The sequence below is a fragment of the Canis lupus genome, chromosome X (assembly GCF_011100685.1).
Source record: "Canis lupus familiaris isolate Mischka breed German Shepherd chromosome X, alternate assembly UU_Cfam_GSD_1.0, whole genome shotgun sequence".
Lineage (NCBI taxonomy): Eukaryota > Metazoa > Chordata > Mammalia > Carnivora > Canidae > Canis > Canis lupus.
In genome coordinates, this window is record NC_049260.1 from 102,011,524 (window position 1) to 102,028,980 (window position 17,457).

A 17,457-nucleotide genomic window follows, 5' to 3' on the forward strand; every position below is an offset into this window, starting at 1 on the left:
ATGTAGTTAGTCCTAAATTAGAGAGATGTTACCATAGCCTATGATCTTAAATACATATCAGGCATGATCCACTAGAACAAATTTGAAGAGTCAAGGATAATGACTAAATACCATATACTCTTAACCTCTGAACCTAAAAACAGCATGCACACACACTGCAAGTGGATTGTGCCCTGGGCTGGTCCTCAGCAGGTGCTGAAGCTAGCTTGAGCTCTAGTCCAGCCACTACTGTTGTTCTCATGTGTGAGCCTCAGAGCTTGCAGGGGTTGAGCCTCGGAGCTTGCAGGGGTTGTGGTCTGGCATAGTTGGCACTTTTCTCATTCTTAAGACAGTTTTTACCTTTACCTTACAGACGAGGTAGATGAACTTCCAGAAGCAAAGTTCTGTTTTCTTTCCTTCCTAACTCAGGACCAGCATCTCATTCCAACTGCTTTATGGCAGTTCACAAGTGCTTCTCAGCTCTGAAGAATCTGCCTGTCTTTGATTGACATATATGGAAAGAGTCCCCCTTCCCCGCCCCCAACAGATATTTCTAACAAGGAATTGGAGAAACTTGCTAAGATTCCAAGAGGACATAACCACTATCGTATGACAACCCCCTGCCTTGGAGGTTGGACTCCTTGGCCCTTTTAGACCAAGATGTGAGTTCATTTTGTCTACACCTCTGAGAATTTGATGGGAGTTATGAACCCTCACCAGAGAAATGCACAAACATGCACACCATTTTACATACAGTTAGAGGAATTTCACAGACATTAGGGATTCCTGGGCCGAAAGCTCTACAACTCCACGGAGTTTTCTTTTGCAATCCTCTCCCAAAGCGGTATAGCCCAGGTTTTCGAGCACACCACTTGCCAGATCAGTTCCAAAATGTTTAGAGCTAGCTAGGTACCTAGTCTCAATGCCGTTATTTTATAGGCCAAAGAACACAGAGTAGAGTGATATATCTAGTGCTACACATTAATGACTGAGTAGACATTAGGAACCGAGACTAACTCCAAAGCCGATAGCCACACCATAAATTTCTATGAAATTCCTAGTGGTAGCTGTGGGCCCTTAATACCATTGCTTATCTTCTCAAAAGCCAGCCTGGGGCTGGGAAGGGAAATGAATATGTTGATCGGGTTTGGAGCCCAGGGTGTATTTTTTTAAGTTTTCCATTGGTTCGAGATTATCCTCCGTCCACTTGCTGGTTGACACTTTAGCCAGTGGGGGGGGACCCGGGCACACTCCTGCCTCTGTTTAAGAGGCCATAACCTTATCTTCACTCTTGTGCACAAAGCTCCCACCCTTGTCTCACCCACCCCCCAAACTGAAGCGCCCAATCAAGTGCCCCCAGGAAACGGCCAATCCTCATCTACTTTCCCGGGACCCTCCTCAGTTCCTTGTGCTCCCCAGCACCCAGGAGTGATGCAAGCGACCCCATCCTTCAAAGGGGAGGGCAGGCGCTGGAACGTGCTATAAACGACGCCCACTCCCAGCCTCTCAAGCCCCCAAACGGATTCGATTGTTGTTTCGTGGAGCTTTTTTTTTTTTTCTTTTCTTCCTCCGAACCTCCGAAGTGTTCTCCCTTCCCATTGGTCAAAGCTGCCCCTTGACGCCACCCTGGCCTTGCTCTCTGATTGGTCCATTCTGGATGTGCCCAAGCCTTTTTCCCAGGGTGTGGCGCCCCCCCCCCGCCCCCAACAGGGTTCTGACCCCTGGCTCCTCCCTTCCCCCCCAAGCCCCCCTCTCTGTTCCGAATGGTACCGCCCTGGCTCGGCTCCCCCGCGGCCCAGGCCGCTGCCCTTAGGGCCCCCGGACGGGGCGGGGCACGCTGGGGACGGGCAGAGGGCGGTGGTGGCGCCTTCCTGCCGAGCCCGAGGCCGCCCCCGCCACCCTCCTCCAGCCCTCGTAGGTCCCACTTTCCCCTGGGCAGTTTTCGTCCTGCCTTGGGAGCCCCGTCCCGTCTGTGCGGGCCCCCAGTGTGGTGTTTTGGTCATCCCGATCAGCAGTGTTAAATCCCTGCCCTCTGCGCTCCACGCACGCCCATCCGCCTCCACCCTCGGGTTCGCGCAGCACTCCCTTTCCCCGAGTCGGCTCACCCTTCTCCCGAGCCTGCCATAGCCCCGGCCCCCCTTCCTCGAAGACTGTCCATCCCCAGGATCCCCCTCCCTGCGTATTGCCGTTCCTCCCAACGGCCTCCCCCTCGTGGCCTCCCCCCCCTCCGTGGCCAGCGTGGTGGAGCACTCCCAGCCCACCCCCCCTTTCTCCGTGCCCCCGCACTCCCTTCTTATGTTGTCCCTTCACGTCCCTAAGTCCCTCCCACACCATGGCCCCCCCACACTCATACCCCTCCCTCCGAGGCGTCCCCCAGCGCCCCTCCCCTATCCCCGCTTGTCTATGCCCCTCCCACCCACCCCGTCCTTTTGTCTCCTCTTTGGTCTCTAAGTCCCCCGCCCCTCCCTCACTCCCGCCCTCGCTCCCTGCGAGCACGCTCTTATCTTCCCCAGGTCCCAGCGCCCCGCCCCCTGGCCGCGCCCCGCCGGCCCCCTCCCTCTCGCGGCCCCATCTCCGCCCTCCGCGCTCCGCCCTCCCCCCCGCAGCTCCGGCCCGCCAGCCGGCAGTCCTCCCGGGTTCCCTGCTCGCTCCTCCCGCCGCCGCCGCCACCACCACCGCCACCGCCACCGCCGCCGCTCCCCGACCCACCCTTCCCGGGCTGGTGGCTCGCGCTCCCGCGCGCTCCCCCCCACCCCGGCACACGCGCTCCCTCCGCCCGCCTCGCTCGCTCCCTCGCTCGCTCAGGCCGTGCGGTGGCACGGCCGGGAGCTGCACGCAGCCCGCCCTCGGGGGAGCCTCGGCGCCCTGGAGCCAGGGGCACCTCACGGGCAGGGACACGACCCGGGAGCGCGAACCCCGGCCAGGTGGCCCCTGCCCAGCCCAGCGCGGCCCGCGGAAGCCGCCCGGCAAGCAGGCGCCCGTCGGAAGTGTTTGGGCGACGGGCGGGCCGCGGCGCCTCCCGCAGCCCAGGCCTCGCCGGAGCGCCCGGTGAGACGCCGCGACCGGACCTCCCCGGATGGTTTTACACGAGCCTCCTCCCGGCTCCCTCCCCAAATCTGTGTCACCAGAGCGCGACACGAGGGTAGAGGAACTGCGGGGTGGGGGGAGTGGCTGTCCCGAAAATTCCGCGAGAGACCTCACTCAGCGGCGGACCGTGAGGCGGGGCGGGGCGAGGGCGGGTGACACGACAGGCCACCCAGGCAGAGGCCGAATGCCTCGCCACCCCCCCCCCCCCCCCGCCGCGACCCGGCCCGGGTCTCCCCACACCACGCCGCACAGAGCGATGTTGCCTCTGGCCCTTTGTACTGACCCGCGTGGAGAACTGGCAAAAACCCCTCCATCCGGGTTTTGGGGACGCGGCTCAAGTGGACATAAAACCCAGCCATGTGCCCATAGACACTTCAAAAAAAATACCTGTTCGTTGATGCCCAAGTTGACCATGTTTCCTCTCCTGAACCTCTTCTAAGTCCTCACTTAGTCTTAGGTATTTAGCCACCAGACTAGAAGCTCTTTGAAGGGGGCCCCGTTAGTCACTGTGGTTCAATCAATGGATCCCTTGTGACTGGCAGACAAGTGTATGTGTTAACCGCTGGCCTTTAGGATCTGTGTCATTATTGTGTGCCTTAAGGTTGTAAACTTGGGAGGGCCAGGACGGGGTAGGGATTATTAGCTCGTGTCAGGCACAGCATGATGCCCAAAGAGATGGGCCATGAATGTTTTTTGACTGATGAAGCTAATTATGCAGGAGGCAGATGCTTACTTCCTCCTGATCCCCAGAACTCCCAGTTCCAGAACTGGATGTCCTGAGTGAGGAAGAAACTAAGGAGCTGCCTTAGCTCATTCCCACTCTGAGACTAATTTGCTGGGGCCAGATCCCCTCGCACTCACTATCAGGACACATTGGGTGATGTGGCTTTCCAGTACTAGGAGTGGGTTTGCACGGAGCCATAAACTCTCCACTGTAACTTCCATCAGTTTGCAACTGGATCTGGAAGGAAGGAAGTAGCCAGTTTTTTTCTCAGTGTGAAGCAAACAGGTCCCATATATGGATCAAACCTGTAGTTCTTCATCCATTTACCCTAAGGCCAAGCTAAACCCCAATCTGTCAGAGGCAGAAAGCTACAAACAACTGGACACCATCAAGAGCAGTTAACTCCAGGGAAGGAGGAACAGTGCAAGTGCAAGACTCACTCTGGACTTTGCAGTGGCTTATTTGTAACCTGGTTGCTTTAGAGTCATTCCAGCTCCCTGCCCACCTCACACCCTGTTCCCAGGCAGACAGGTCCTCTCTGTCTCTACTCAGCCCTTACACCGTCTTCACCCAAGCCAGCCTGCTCTAAATGGACATGGTCAGTGATCCAAGCAGAAACTGAAACAGTAACAATTGGACAGTGTCAAGAGACTCGGGCAGAGATGCCTCGGAGCGCCCGGCCTCCTCCTCTGCCTTGGCACAGATGTTCTTATTGTCCTGGAAAGAAATAGGAAATTCCCTCCCCAAGCATGAAAGGGGGGGTGCTCCAGGGCTTAGCCCCCAAGAACAGAGTTGCCCGCCCAGCCCAGCCTTTCTGCCTCCTAATTATTCAGAATAGGACTGTCACCATTCCTCTTCCTCATACTAGCCAAGGCTGGCTCCCTGGGCCATTTGTCCCCCTCACAAGGAAATTAAGGGGAGTGGGACTAGAGCTGCATGAAAAGATTACTAAAATCTGGGTAGTTCTCTTTAGGGACCGTTAGCACATCAAAATACATATTTGGAAAATGCTCACAATTAACACTGGGAGCAAAACAGTAAACACAGTGTCACTTTGCCAGGCTCAACAGTTTTGTTTTGTTTTGTTTTGTTTAAATGCTAATGGCCTCAAATGGGGAGCAGCATCCATCAGTTAAATAAACAAGCCATTAGACTGAGACTAGAAGTGTCAACACATGACTAATCTACTAATTGTGAGCTGGTGAGGAACAAGGCAGCAAAGCATGCTGGAGACTGTGGAGTGAACAGCTAAAACACACAGTACGTGGGCTTAGAGCTGGTAAGATCCGAGTTTGAGTCCTGCCTTTACACAGTTGTTAACTGTGTGGCCTTCTGTTTCTTATTCTGTACAATGGGGACACTCGCAGGCCTGTTGTGGGGATGAACTGCTGTACTACAAGTCAAGTTCTTGCTACTGAGCCTGCCACATTGTAAGTGTTCGATGCCTATTAGCCATCATTGATAGCAAAAAGTACCTAGCAAGTGGTAGGCATTCACAAAACGTCAGCAATACAGATGGAAATGAAATGACTTATGGTTGCTAGGTATTAGCCATAAAAGGTGCATGTAGATCCCTAGTGAGGACCTCTGGTGTCCCCAAACCCTCCCAAACACAACTGGCAAAGGGATGCTTTGGTTGGTGAATTCCAACTTCTTAAGGCTATCCCTGTCACCTGTGTGCAATTAGTTCCAGCCCTTAAGGATCAATATCCGGTCCCAGGGTTGCTGGATTCTGGGGCGTTCTCTCCTGACACCTGCCTAAGAAGCTTGGGTTAAGCTGGCACTTGCAGGTGAAGACCAGCCTGGCAGCATCCTGGACATCCTTCCCCAGTCTGCCAGACCTGTCCTGTAAAGAGTATTCTGGGCTGTTTTTGACTGCCTTTCTCCTGTTTTGTGTGTAGACAGGAGGGAATCACAGTATTGAGAGGGGCCAGAGTGAGGATGAAGGAGGGTGGAGAGGGGTACACAGGACAACCAAGAGAGATAACCCTGACCTAGACAAAGTTGTTGGTCTTTGCTTCCTTGCCCCACCCTCTACTTTTGAAGCCACTGTCTTCCCCATCACCTGCCAAGAAGGTCATCCTCGGCCAAATGAAGTCTCCCTCTTCACTTGGCAGCCCTGTTCTCCACTGACACTCCCCTCTCCTCTTACCCGTTCCAGTTCAGAGTCTTGCTCTCCACCTGAAAGATTGGTAAGTCCTAGTTTAGATAAGCCTCTCTGCACAGGTAAAGAGTGAAGTTGACAGTGGCTTAACATGCCACCTCCTCCCTGGGTCTTGTAGCTGCGTAGTGGCCTTTTTAACTTGAAAAAAAAAATCCTCAAGGTGCCTAGAAAAGAATGAACACAGAGCACGGGGCTTTCTGGGCCTTCCACAGGCTGAGGTGGCTTGGGCGGAAGAAAACTTTCACCCCTCACTGTCCATCATGCTCTGTTCTGCCTGCTTGTACGTCTTGCCTTGAACTCAGGCCCCCAAGCAGACTACCCAGACCCCACCAGGCAGTCTCCTCTGCAGTTCTACATCTGGAGGACCCCCACCCCAGCAACCAGGTGAGTTCTCAAGCTCCATTCTCCATCATCCGCATCTCCCAGTGGAGCCCTGAAACAGGCACCTTCCTGGTTCTGCACTTAACCAGGAAAGAGCAGGTTAACTTGATCAGTTAAGCCCTCTCCACACCTGCTTATTGACTGCTAAGGAGTTAAAATGTGTTCTCCCTCCTGCCACACCCAACTGGACTGCAGTTCTCAAGGCATACCAGTCACGTTCTGTTCCAAAGTCTGTGCTGCTGGCACCTGCTCTCTGAGCCTGGACCACTATAACCAGGGCTCCCCCCACCCTTCTCTGCAAATCAAATTCCCTTTCTCAAAGGACAGGCTGAACTGCCCCTGCCTCCAGGAAGTGGCCCACCGTGCAGCAGGTGAGGTCACCTTTCAGCAGGGGTACAGGGTACCTCCTAGTCCTGTTTGAGGGCATCCTTGCACATTCTTCCTGACAAAAAAATTAGTTGCTGGCTTGCTTCTCTCCAATGAGATAAATGTAACCTTCTCCTGGACAAGAAATGCCTCTGCTTCCTTTTATAGTTTGCATCTCCAAGCTACACAAAGAAAAGGATCATCCAGCTGAAACCCCATCACCTGGATTCCACAGCTGTCAAGATTTTGCCACGCTTCTGCTTCATGTTTGTGCCCCCCCACACACAAATTGTCCCTGTACTGCCTGGCACAGCACTTTCAAGGGGGCTGGGACCTGTTGGGAAATGGGAATCCAGGTTTGCAGGGCAAGCTCTGGGACTGACAGGGGCTGGAAGAATGGGCAACTATTATAAAAAGTTGTCCCTGCTCAAGTACCTGTTTTGAACTGGGCGCTTTACAGTTTATCTCATTGCACCCTCACCACAACCTTATGGGGTAGGTACTGTGACCCCCATTTTACAGATGAGGAAATGAGGCTCAGGGAGGTGAAGGGTCCCCCCCAGATGGGCAGTGACAGAGCTGGGATTTGAATCCAAGTCCTGTGCACTCTCACTGTGCCCTGCAGCCTCCCTCAAAGGGTGCCAAACGGGCTGCCACCTGCTCTGCTTCAGTTTTACAGAGTACAAGACATGCTTTGTGTGTGCCCTTACAGAGTAGTATGCGTGCACACACGCACGCACACCCACGCAGCGAGCCGCATGTTCACAGTAGGATTGTAAAATAATACACTGAGTTTTATCTGTGGGATCAGTCTGCTCATTTTAGAAGTCACCCTTTAGACCTGCAAGCATGGAGGGGGGAGTTTGAGGGGGCAGAGGGCTGAGCCCTGTGTGTGTGTGTGTGTGTGTGTGTGTGTGTGTGTGTTGCCCAGGAGTTGAGGGAATTTAGGAAGCCTCCCTCACAGTCTCAGTCTCCTGGGACCGTCCTTCTCAAAAGGGAAACAAAGTCTCTTTCCTGCTCCCACCAGTACAGTACATTCTCTTCAGATCTCCACAATGACCTTGCAACCAGCACCCTCCTCTTCAGCCCTGCTGCCTCCCTCAACAAACATTGCTCTTTGCAGCCTTTGTTCTTTTACACAACCCCCCACCCCACATGGATGGCTTCACGGTGTTCCTCCAGCCTGGGCTATCCTCCCCCACCATTCTCCAAAACTAAATTCTCCAAGTCAAGTTTCAGTACTCACCTCCTCCCAGAAGCCTTCCCTGATTCTGCATGTCTCTCATCAACATTTTCATCTGGTCTGTTTTTTTCTTTTTTTTTTTTTCACCCGAATCTTGATGCTCTGCTCTCCTGCCTTGTTCTCTAGTTGTTTCTTGTAAGCTGTTTCCTTGACCACACTTTAAGCCCTGTGAGCTCACAGTTTCAGCTACAGAGAAATAAAGGAAAGTCTTTCAAGAAAGACACGTGGTCAGCTTCCTTTTTCTTCCCATGGTCCTCTTGCTTCCTCCATGTTGTTGCTTGGGTTTCCAGCTTTGCAGCCACTGGCATGATCTCTACAAAGATCATGAGGTGTAAAGGAGATCCACGTGTTTGCCTTGATCTCTCCTTTTTATTTTTTTCCTTCTTCTCTTTCATTTGCTCAGGTGGGTAGAGGGCTAACTGGGGTCCGAAAAGCCTTAAGCCACAGCAAATCCACCCTGAAGCTACTCTCTAACTTTGCAGGTCGTTTTTCCTAAGCATTTGTGGGAGGAAAAGCAAAATCTATTGGGCATGTTAATGCCTGCAACACTACCTCCCACTTCCCTCCCCTATATCTACTTCACCTCCCCCAGCTCCATTTCCTTACCCCCTTCCTGCAAAAAAAAAAAAACAAACAAACCACCCCACAAACAAAACAAAAAACAACCTCTGCTACACACACAATTACAGCTAGAAAGACACAGCCCACTTTCCAGATTTCAGGAGCTCTGAGCAGGAAAGTGTTGGGAGGACAGGGTCCTGCAGACCCTGAAATGGGGCCACATCATGCCACCAAAGGAATTCTTTCCACTTAGCAAATTGCTGGGCATTGAGGGATCACCTTAATCTCTGAGCAGTGACAGTTGGGATAGGTCTCCCCTGCCAGGCCTGGGAGGATTGAGAGGCAAAGGTAGAGCTCCCTTCCCCCCCCAATTTAAGCTGGGGGAGGGAGCAGGGGCGCAGAGTCCTGGCCCTTAGAAAGGTCTAAGCTAAATGCCCAGCCTTCCAGTGCCTGTCAGCAAAGGCACCAAAATTAACTGTAACTCTCTTACAGTTACCTCTGCTTCCCTCCCAGCTGAGCCTGGAACTAGAGATGCTGCAAGAATGTACCCAATTCTGCCTTGTCCATTCTTCTTTATTCCCAAGGTTATGCTGCCCATTGTACAGAAGGGCGGGGCTGGAGACTGAGGCACCGAGGGACACGCGACTGGTCAAATTATCTCGTAGCAAGGGAAATTCCTTGCTAGCTTTGGCGACCTCTTTATTCCTGGGGGAGTCCCTGTCACCTCCGCTAGGGTTCCCAGCATCGAGGAGTTTTGGCAGAGCTTCTGGAAATGGAGGTGAAGAGGGGATGGTCCATTCCTTTCTGTCACTCGAGTTCCTTTAACCAGGCGTTACGGATCGCATCTTCTTTTCCCTCGATCTTTTCTGGCGCTCCTCCAGCAGCTCTCAACACTCCCCGCCCCTGGGCCCCGCCCCTGTTTCCCAAAGGCCTTTCAAGAACCGCCCCGTGCGGGGCCACTCCCTCCCCGGGGCTAACTTGAAGACCCAGGGGAAGGCTCTGGGCCTTCCTCTGCTGATCCAGCCTGTGGAGAGCCCCCGATAGCCACATGGGCTAGCGAGAGAGCTGTTCTTAAGAGAAGCCAGACTCTCCCCAAGTCAGAAGCTAGCTTTGAGCATCCGCTGTTGGAGCCATGGACTTGCCCTTGCCCTTCTAGTTAAAAGGTGCCTGCACCTGCCTCTGCCTGCCTATAAGAAAGTGCCTCCCTTGACCTTTCAGGGGAGGAGGCTGTACAGATTTACATATATCCTGCGCTTCCCCCTTTGGAACATACAGATTTGGAGGATGGAAGATGGGGGGATGGGAGGGAGAAAAGGCTCATTGTACAATGGAGATGTGCAGAATTCAGGCTCTGGCCAGGGTTGGGGAGATTGGCCCGTGTGTGGAGTTAGGGCGTCCGTGGGTGCCTGGATTAACCAGGAGAGGATTCAGCCTGTGGTCAGGGTTAGAACCAGGATTAGAAGTCAGGGCAATTGTCTCATCTTTGGGGCATCCTATTCAAGAATGTCCAGTCCCTGTCAGGAACTGGGTTTAACTGGGATCCCTTGTTCTAAGAGGCAGTGAAAGGTCCCTAGAGTGGGCCTGGTGTCAAGCAAGTCACTTCCCCTCTTTGATCCTCAACTGCTTCATCTCAACAATTGAGGAACCAGTTTTAATCTCTAAGGTTCTATCTAGTTCTGAGAATGCACTACTTTGGGTCTGAGGGAATATTAAAAAAGCTGTTCTATTGATCTTGTAATGTTAAAAATAAGACAACATAAGGGAAAAGAATCTGAAAACATGCAAAGTACCAAAAAGAAATGAAATACTGCTTTTCCTCCACTAAAAATATTATCAAAGTATCACATGCTCATTGTAGTCATTCTTAAAATACAGGAAACTATAAAGATCATAAAAATCATTTGTAATCCCACCATATAACTTACCATCATTAACATTCCAGAATTTAATTTTATTTATTATATATATTTTTAAGATTTTAGTTATTTATTCATGAAAGACACACAGAGAGAGGCAGAGACATAGGCAGAGGGAGAAGTAGGCTCCATGCAGGAAGCCCCATGTGGGACTCAATTCTGGGACCCCAGGATCATGCCCTGAGCCAAAGGCAGATGCTCAACCACTAAGCCACCCAGGCATCCCTTTATTATATATTTTAAATAAAAATGTAAAAATGCTGTGTATAACTGATCTGTAACCTGTAACCTGTATTTTTCATATAAAATGTAACATTGGGGGATCCCTGGGTGGCACAGCGGTTTGGCGCCTGCCTTTGGCCCAGGGCCCGATCCGGGAGACCCTGGATCGATTCCCACGTTGGGCTCCCGGTGCATGGAGCCTGCTTCTCCCTCTGCCTGTGTCTCTGCCTCTCTCTCTCTCTGTGTGTGTATGACTATCATAAATAAAAAAATTTAAAAAAAATTAAAGTATGTGCTTTCAAAAAAAGTATGTGCTTTCATATTAAAAAAAAAATAATAATAAAATGTAACATTGCATTTTTAATGTCAATAAATATTCTTTGAAAACATGATTTTTAGAGATTCTGTACTATTATTCCATCCATCGAATGTGTCATAATTTATTTACCCTATGTTTTGTTGGGTATTTAGATTGTTTATCCTTTTTTCATTATTACGATATAATTCCTGTGAACATCCTTTGTGCATATCTGATTTTAGGAACAACTGGATCAAGACATATGTATACTACAATTTTATGATGGAAACTTTCAAACATATACAAAAATAAAGTAGTGTAACAAACACCCATATACCCATCTCTTTGTTTCTTTTGTTTGTTTCTTTTTTAAAGATTTTTATTTATTCATGAGAGACAGAGAGAGAGAGAGAGAGGCAGAGACCTAGGCAGAGGGAGAATCAGGCTCCATGCCAAGAGCCCGATGTAGGACTCAGATCCCAGGATCATGCCCTGAGCCAAAGGCAGATGTTCAACTCCTGAGCCACCCAGGCATCCCTCCTTGTTTTAATAATTATCAACTAATCATTAATCTTGTTTCACCTACACCTTACTCATTTCTTCCTACCTATGGATTATTTTTGAAGCAAATCCCAGACATCATGTAATTTTAGTAAATGTATTTTAAATATTTTGACACACAGTACTGAATTGACCTATTAAAAGATCTTGCTAGTTTACACTCCTACCAGAATATTCATACCAGCTTTATTCACAATATATCAGTCACCACAAACTGGAAACCGACCCAAATGACTACCACCAGGTGAAAGAATTTTTTTAAATGGTATATTTATTACAAGAGTAAACCCCCCAGTTATGGAAAAGAACAAACTACTGATACATGCAACAACATGGATGAATCTCAAAAATGTGATGCTAAGTGAGAGAAAGCAGACCAGATACAAATGAAACCATAATAACAGAAAGCAGATCAATGGTGACCTGAGGACAGAGGTAGAAGAAGAAATGGACTGTACAGGAGAATGAGCCTAATTTTGGGGGTGATGGGTATGTTCTATATCTTGACTGTGGCAGTGCTTTCATGGGGGAATACATATGTCAAAACTCATTAAATTGTACCACTTAAATGGATGTCGCTAATTATCTCTCAATAAAGCTGATTTCCTAAACTGACAGAATATTATTTAAATAAATAAATATTATGAAAATAAATAAAAATGTATACATATATATTTTCCACCCTGATGAGCAAAAAAGTGCATGTCAACCAGGATGCCTGGCTGGCTCAGTCAGTAGCACATGCCACTCTTGATCATGAGTTTGAGCCCCAGGAGAGTTGTAGAGATTACTAAAAAAAAAATGTATCTCAATATGTGATTCGTGCTTCTTTTGTAATATGGAATATTCTTCCTAGTTCAGTAGCCATTAGTATTTCTTGTTTTGTGGATTGCCAATTCCTGTCCTTTGCCTGGTTTTCTCATGAGATAGTGGTCTTTTTCTTGTGGATTTGTAAGACTTCTTTATATCTCAAAGTTACTACAACTTCATCATAAATTGCAAGTATTCCTTGCCTTTAGGCCTTCTAATTTTACTTTGTAGCATTATCACTTTTAAAATATAATTTTTTTTCTTAAGCCAGACAGGGAAACACAAATATCAAATGATATCTCTTACATGTTGAGTCTAAAAACAAAACAAAACAAGTTCATAGATACAGAGAACAGATAGGTGGTTGCTAGAAGTAGGGGGGATGGTGAGGGGTAGGGGAAAATGGGTGAAGGGGATTAAAATGCAGAAGTTTTACATTTCTACATAGCCAAATCTGTATTTTTGTGTCCTTTATTATTTCTTGGTTTATCTTCATGCCTAGAAAGATTTTTCCCTACTCTCAAGATCAAAGGAATATTCATTCACCTACTTTGTTCTAGGTTGCATATGGTCTTATTGTTTGCCTTTTTTTCTCTCATTCTTGACCTCTCTGGAGCATAATGGATAAATACTACAAGTTCCCACTCTGGGACCATACCTCAGTTCCACCCCTTACTTACTAGATATGTGACCAAGGGCATCTTCAGAGTCCTCCTCTATAAAGCAGGTGATAAATAAGTTTCCAATTTGCATGGTTGTTTTCAGGATTAAATGAAATAATATATGTAAGGCAATTGGCTCAACACCTAGCACATAGCCTAGTGCTCCAGAAACACTAGTGACTGTAACTGGACATTTTTGGGTTTGGTTGCTCAGTATCCACATACCCTGATGATTGGAAGCAAATCTCAAGAGACAAGGAAGGTAGATAGATATTCCCTCCCCCTATCCACTAGCAGCTGAGGTAGTGGGAATGTGGCCCAGGGTCTGCCAGTCAGATGCTCTCCTTCCCTTTGGACTTTGGTTCCTCAGCAGTACAGCATTGCAGGGGAGAGCATCAATTATTCCTGAAGGTCAGGGCACCTGGGTGGCTCAGTGGTTGACTGTCTTCCTTTGGCTCAGGGCATGATCCTGGGGTCCTGGGATCGAGTTCTGCATCAGGTTCCCTGCAGAGAGCCTGCTTCTCCCTCCGCCTATGTCTCTGCCTCTCTCTGCGTGTCTCTCATGAATAAATAAATAAAATATTTTTAATAAAATATTTTTTTAAATTATTACTGAAGTTCTCAGCAGCCAGGCCTCCAGAAAAACAGCAGCAAGTCTCTGGAGGGAGCCACACACTTGTGGCCTCCTGAGCAAGGCCACCCTGTGGCATGATCCTGACTGTACTTGCTTCCCTGGGTTCCTACCCTTTTCCTGAGGCTGGTTCTGTGTTTCCACTCACAGTGAAATCCCCAATAACCTTCTGACAAACTCCTTTTCTGCTTCAGTTAAAACTGGATTCTGTAGTTTGCAACCAAGAACCTGGCTGATCAGGTTACTATGATATAACTCTGGAATTTATTTTGGTGGATGGCATGAGGCGCTAATTCCCCCTCCCCTCAAATAATCAGATATCCATGAATCATTCATTAAATAATCCATTCTTTCCTCCACTGATTTGAAATGGGTGACATTATCTATTGAATGGGCTCTCACCCTTGGGACTATCCTATTGACTAGAATCCCACACCTCTCCTAGAAACCCAGAGGGTTTTCTATTCTCTTCTCTCCAGGAAAAGTGTCATGTTCTAGAACCCCAGACCACCTACTGGATACTGAGCCCTCTGGACAGGTAAGGATTTCCCTGTCTTAAAAGCTGGAGGACTGTATTTGGAAACACCTCTGCTGGCTTTGGGTATCCCTGCAGCAAGCCATCTATTTGACAAGCTCTGCTCCAGTTTGAAGAAACTCAAAAGGGTTACAGGGATTTACCTAATGAGAAAAAGAAATGGCCCAAGACAAACACCCATTCTCAGCCCACCCCCTCCCTGGCTCCCTGTTCTATAACTCTCATTCTCACCTGTGGCAAAACTGAAGTGAGGAGGGGACCTATTAACCTTCCTCCTGACACAGGAGCTTGATCTGGCCCTCCAGAGGCCTCCAGTGGCTACAGTGTTTGCCTTCTGGCCTACTTTCTTGGTGACATCAAAACTGATTTTGTAGGGCAGTGGAGGCTCCATCTCTGGCTGCAAAGGTGGAAACAGGACTGGCATCCTTGAGGAACCTCCAGCCCATGGTTAGGGGGCAGGCTAGGGAATTGATAGAGGTAAAAATGTGGAAGGGGGAGAGGAGGAGTCCTCAGAGATAGTGGTCAGTGTCAAGTTACAACAGGGTACCACAAGGTCTGAGAATGTCTTGGCTGCCAATGAGTGTATGATAGGGCAGAAATGCCCAAGTGAAAGGACCAATCCCAATTGATGTCTCAAGAAATAACTGGATCTGAGGGGGGTAGGGGTGGGAAACAGGTAGTTCCATAGCTGTCTTCAGTAAAGATTTGGTATGGCTAGGGTCATGACGGGTGAAGGATAAAGGAGACAGTGGGCTGGAAAGCTCTCATTCTTTATTTGTCTTCCAGCTTTACTGAGATATAACTGACATATAACCTGGGAGCTTTTAGAAAGGGACAGGAATCGGTCGCCTGGGTGGCTCAGTAAAAATACTGTTAGGCTGAGCACCTAGGTGGCTCAGTCGTTAAGTGTCTGCCTTCCACTCAGGTCATGATCCCAGGGCACAGGGATGGAACCCCTCAAGGCGCTCCCTGCTTAGCAGGGAGCCTGCTTCTCCCTCTCCCTCTGCCAGGGGCTCTGCCTACTTGCTCTCTCTCTCTCTCTCTCTCTCTCTCTGTGTGTGTGTGTGTGTGTGTGTGTGTCAAATAAATAAATAAATACAAATCTGAAAGAAAGAAAGAAAGAAAGAAAGAAAGAAAGAAAGAAAGAAAGAAAGAAAGAAAGGGACAAAAAAAAAAAAAAAAAAAGAAAGGGACAGGAATCAACACAATGGACTATTACGTGACCACTAAGATGATGTTATCATCATCTTGATATATCAAGGACCTTTTATGATAACATGAGGAAATTCTTGTTATAATTTTAAGTAAAACCAAAGAGTCAAGCTATAAAATAAAATGGCATACTGAGTTGAATCACAAACTGCTCACAGAAAAATAAATGCAGTTAAAAAAAAAACTGGAGGGAAATTCACCCAAAATGTTGGCAGCATTTGATTGGTTTTGGACGGTAGCTGTGCAACAGTACTAGAAACCTGCAAAATGTGAAGAACCTCTTGCATACCAGGTTCTGCCTTTGGCATTTAACTTACTTAAATTATTTTTTAAACTTACTTAAATTATTGCATGCCTTTGCATAACAACCCTGGGTGGCAATTTACAGGAGCGAAAAGTGGGGCTCCCAGAGGCCAACTCACTAAAATCCACACAGCTCAGAAGTGGCATCATTAAAGATTATTGATTACAAATTATGTTTCTGCTGTTCTCTATTTTCCAAATTCTGGACAGTGAACATGAGCTTTCTACCTTTTCCCAACTGTCCCTTTCTTCATCTCATTAATCCTTCTTGGATTAGGAACAAAGGGCAGCATTCTCTCCAGCTCCATAGAATCTATGATCTCTTTCTCAGCAGAGCAGGAGCTCCTGGTGGAGAGGGACTAAGTCCTGTGTCCTGAGCATAGAGGGGGTACACAATGGTGCTGAACAAATGTTTGGAGAACAAAAGACTGAATGAAGCAATACTGGAGTAACAGTTATGAACAAGTTAATTGTGATGATATTAATGTCTTAAGTACACAGGGTGCCTGGGGAGGGTTCAACTTTTTCACTAGAATGTTGAGAAGGGTGCCATGAAGTCTACAGTTTTCCTACGAGGCTTGGGTGCCCTTGCCTTGAGCAGCTCAGCCAGCCATATCTCTAGTGATATCCCTAGCCTTGGGGACTCCACATACTGGGCCTGCCATCCAAGGCTTATTGCTACTGTGTCCCTCCCCACATTGAAATACCCCTTTGTTTGCCAGGCCCCAGATCCTAGCAGGCTGGAAGGGAAAGAGGCTTAAGGTCAGGGAGATGCTGGAGCCTTAGAGCACCCTGGAAACTCCTATAGATAACAGGAAGTTGACTGTGTTTTTGCAAGCTAAAAAGGGTAACAGAGAAAGGAATTCACATGATTAATATGCCAGTAAGAAAGGACCAGGATGGCCAAAGAACACCTGACCTGCTTACAGGGACTTGGAATCTGGATTTAGAATCCCTGCTCAGTGACTCCTCGGCTAGGCCAAGCACATGATGAGAGGGAAGGGCAGGGCTAAGGCAAACCTCTGTGTCCCTGTTCTATACTCACCAAGGGGGTGGCCACCTCCTATTCCTGTGGGGCAGGGGGATATGGGACAGGATAATGATCTCATTTCCTCCTGGCCTGAGCTCCCCCAATGGAAAAAGCTCACTGAGGAAAGTTTTCATTGAACTGGTAGCACTTTGGAAAATTATAGCCAATTCCCAGTAATCAGCACCAACAAGGGGCCAGTGGTAAGGCCTGCAATTAGATAAAGAAAAATAGCAATGTTTACAATTCAATTTGTTTTAAAACAACAGATTTCCCTTTTTCATTGGGAACCAGTGCAGGTTCCCACTAGAAGGAACCTGCTGGTACTCCAGCCCTTCTGCTCAGAAGAAGCCCACCACCTGCATGCACATCCCCCAGAATCCAAAGCTCCCCTCACCCCACAAAGCCTTGTTCAAAGCCTACTTCCTCCAAGAGGACTCAGAGTTCTTCAGTCCCCTCTCTTTTTCTGCCATACTCCCTCTTGCACATTACTGGCATTGGGTAGAGCCCCTTTCACCATTAGCTGTTTCTGTCCGTGACCTCCTCTTCCTCCAGAGAAGCTCCCAGATGGGAGGCCTCAGCCTTCCCACTGGGTCATCCATCTCAGCAATTCCCCTGGACCTAACACAGTGCCTGACAAAGTGGGTTCCTAGCCGTGCTTCATTTGTTCTCACCGGCAGAATGGACTCATAGACCTGGTTTGGGTATCTCTATGGTCCGGGAGATTCCGGATTCTCAGGGCCTTGGAGGAACCCCTGCAGATAACAGGGAGTTG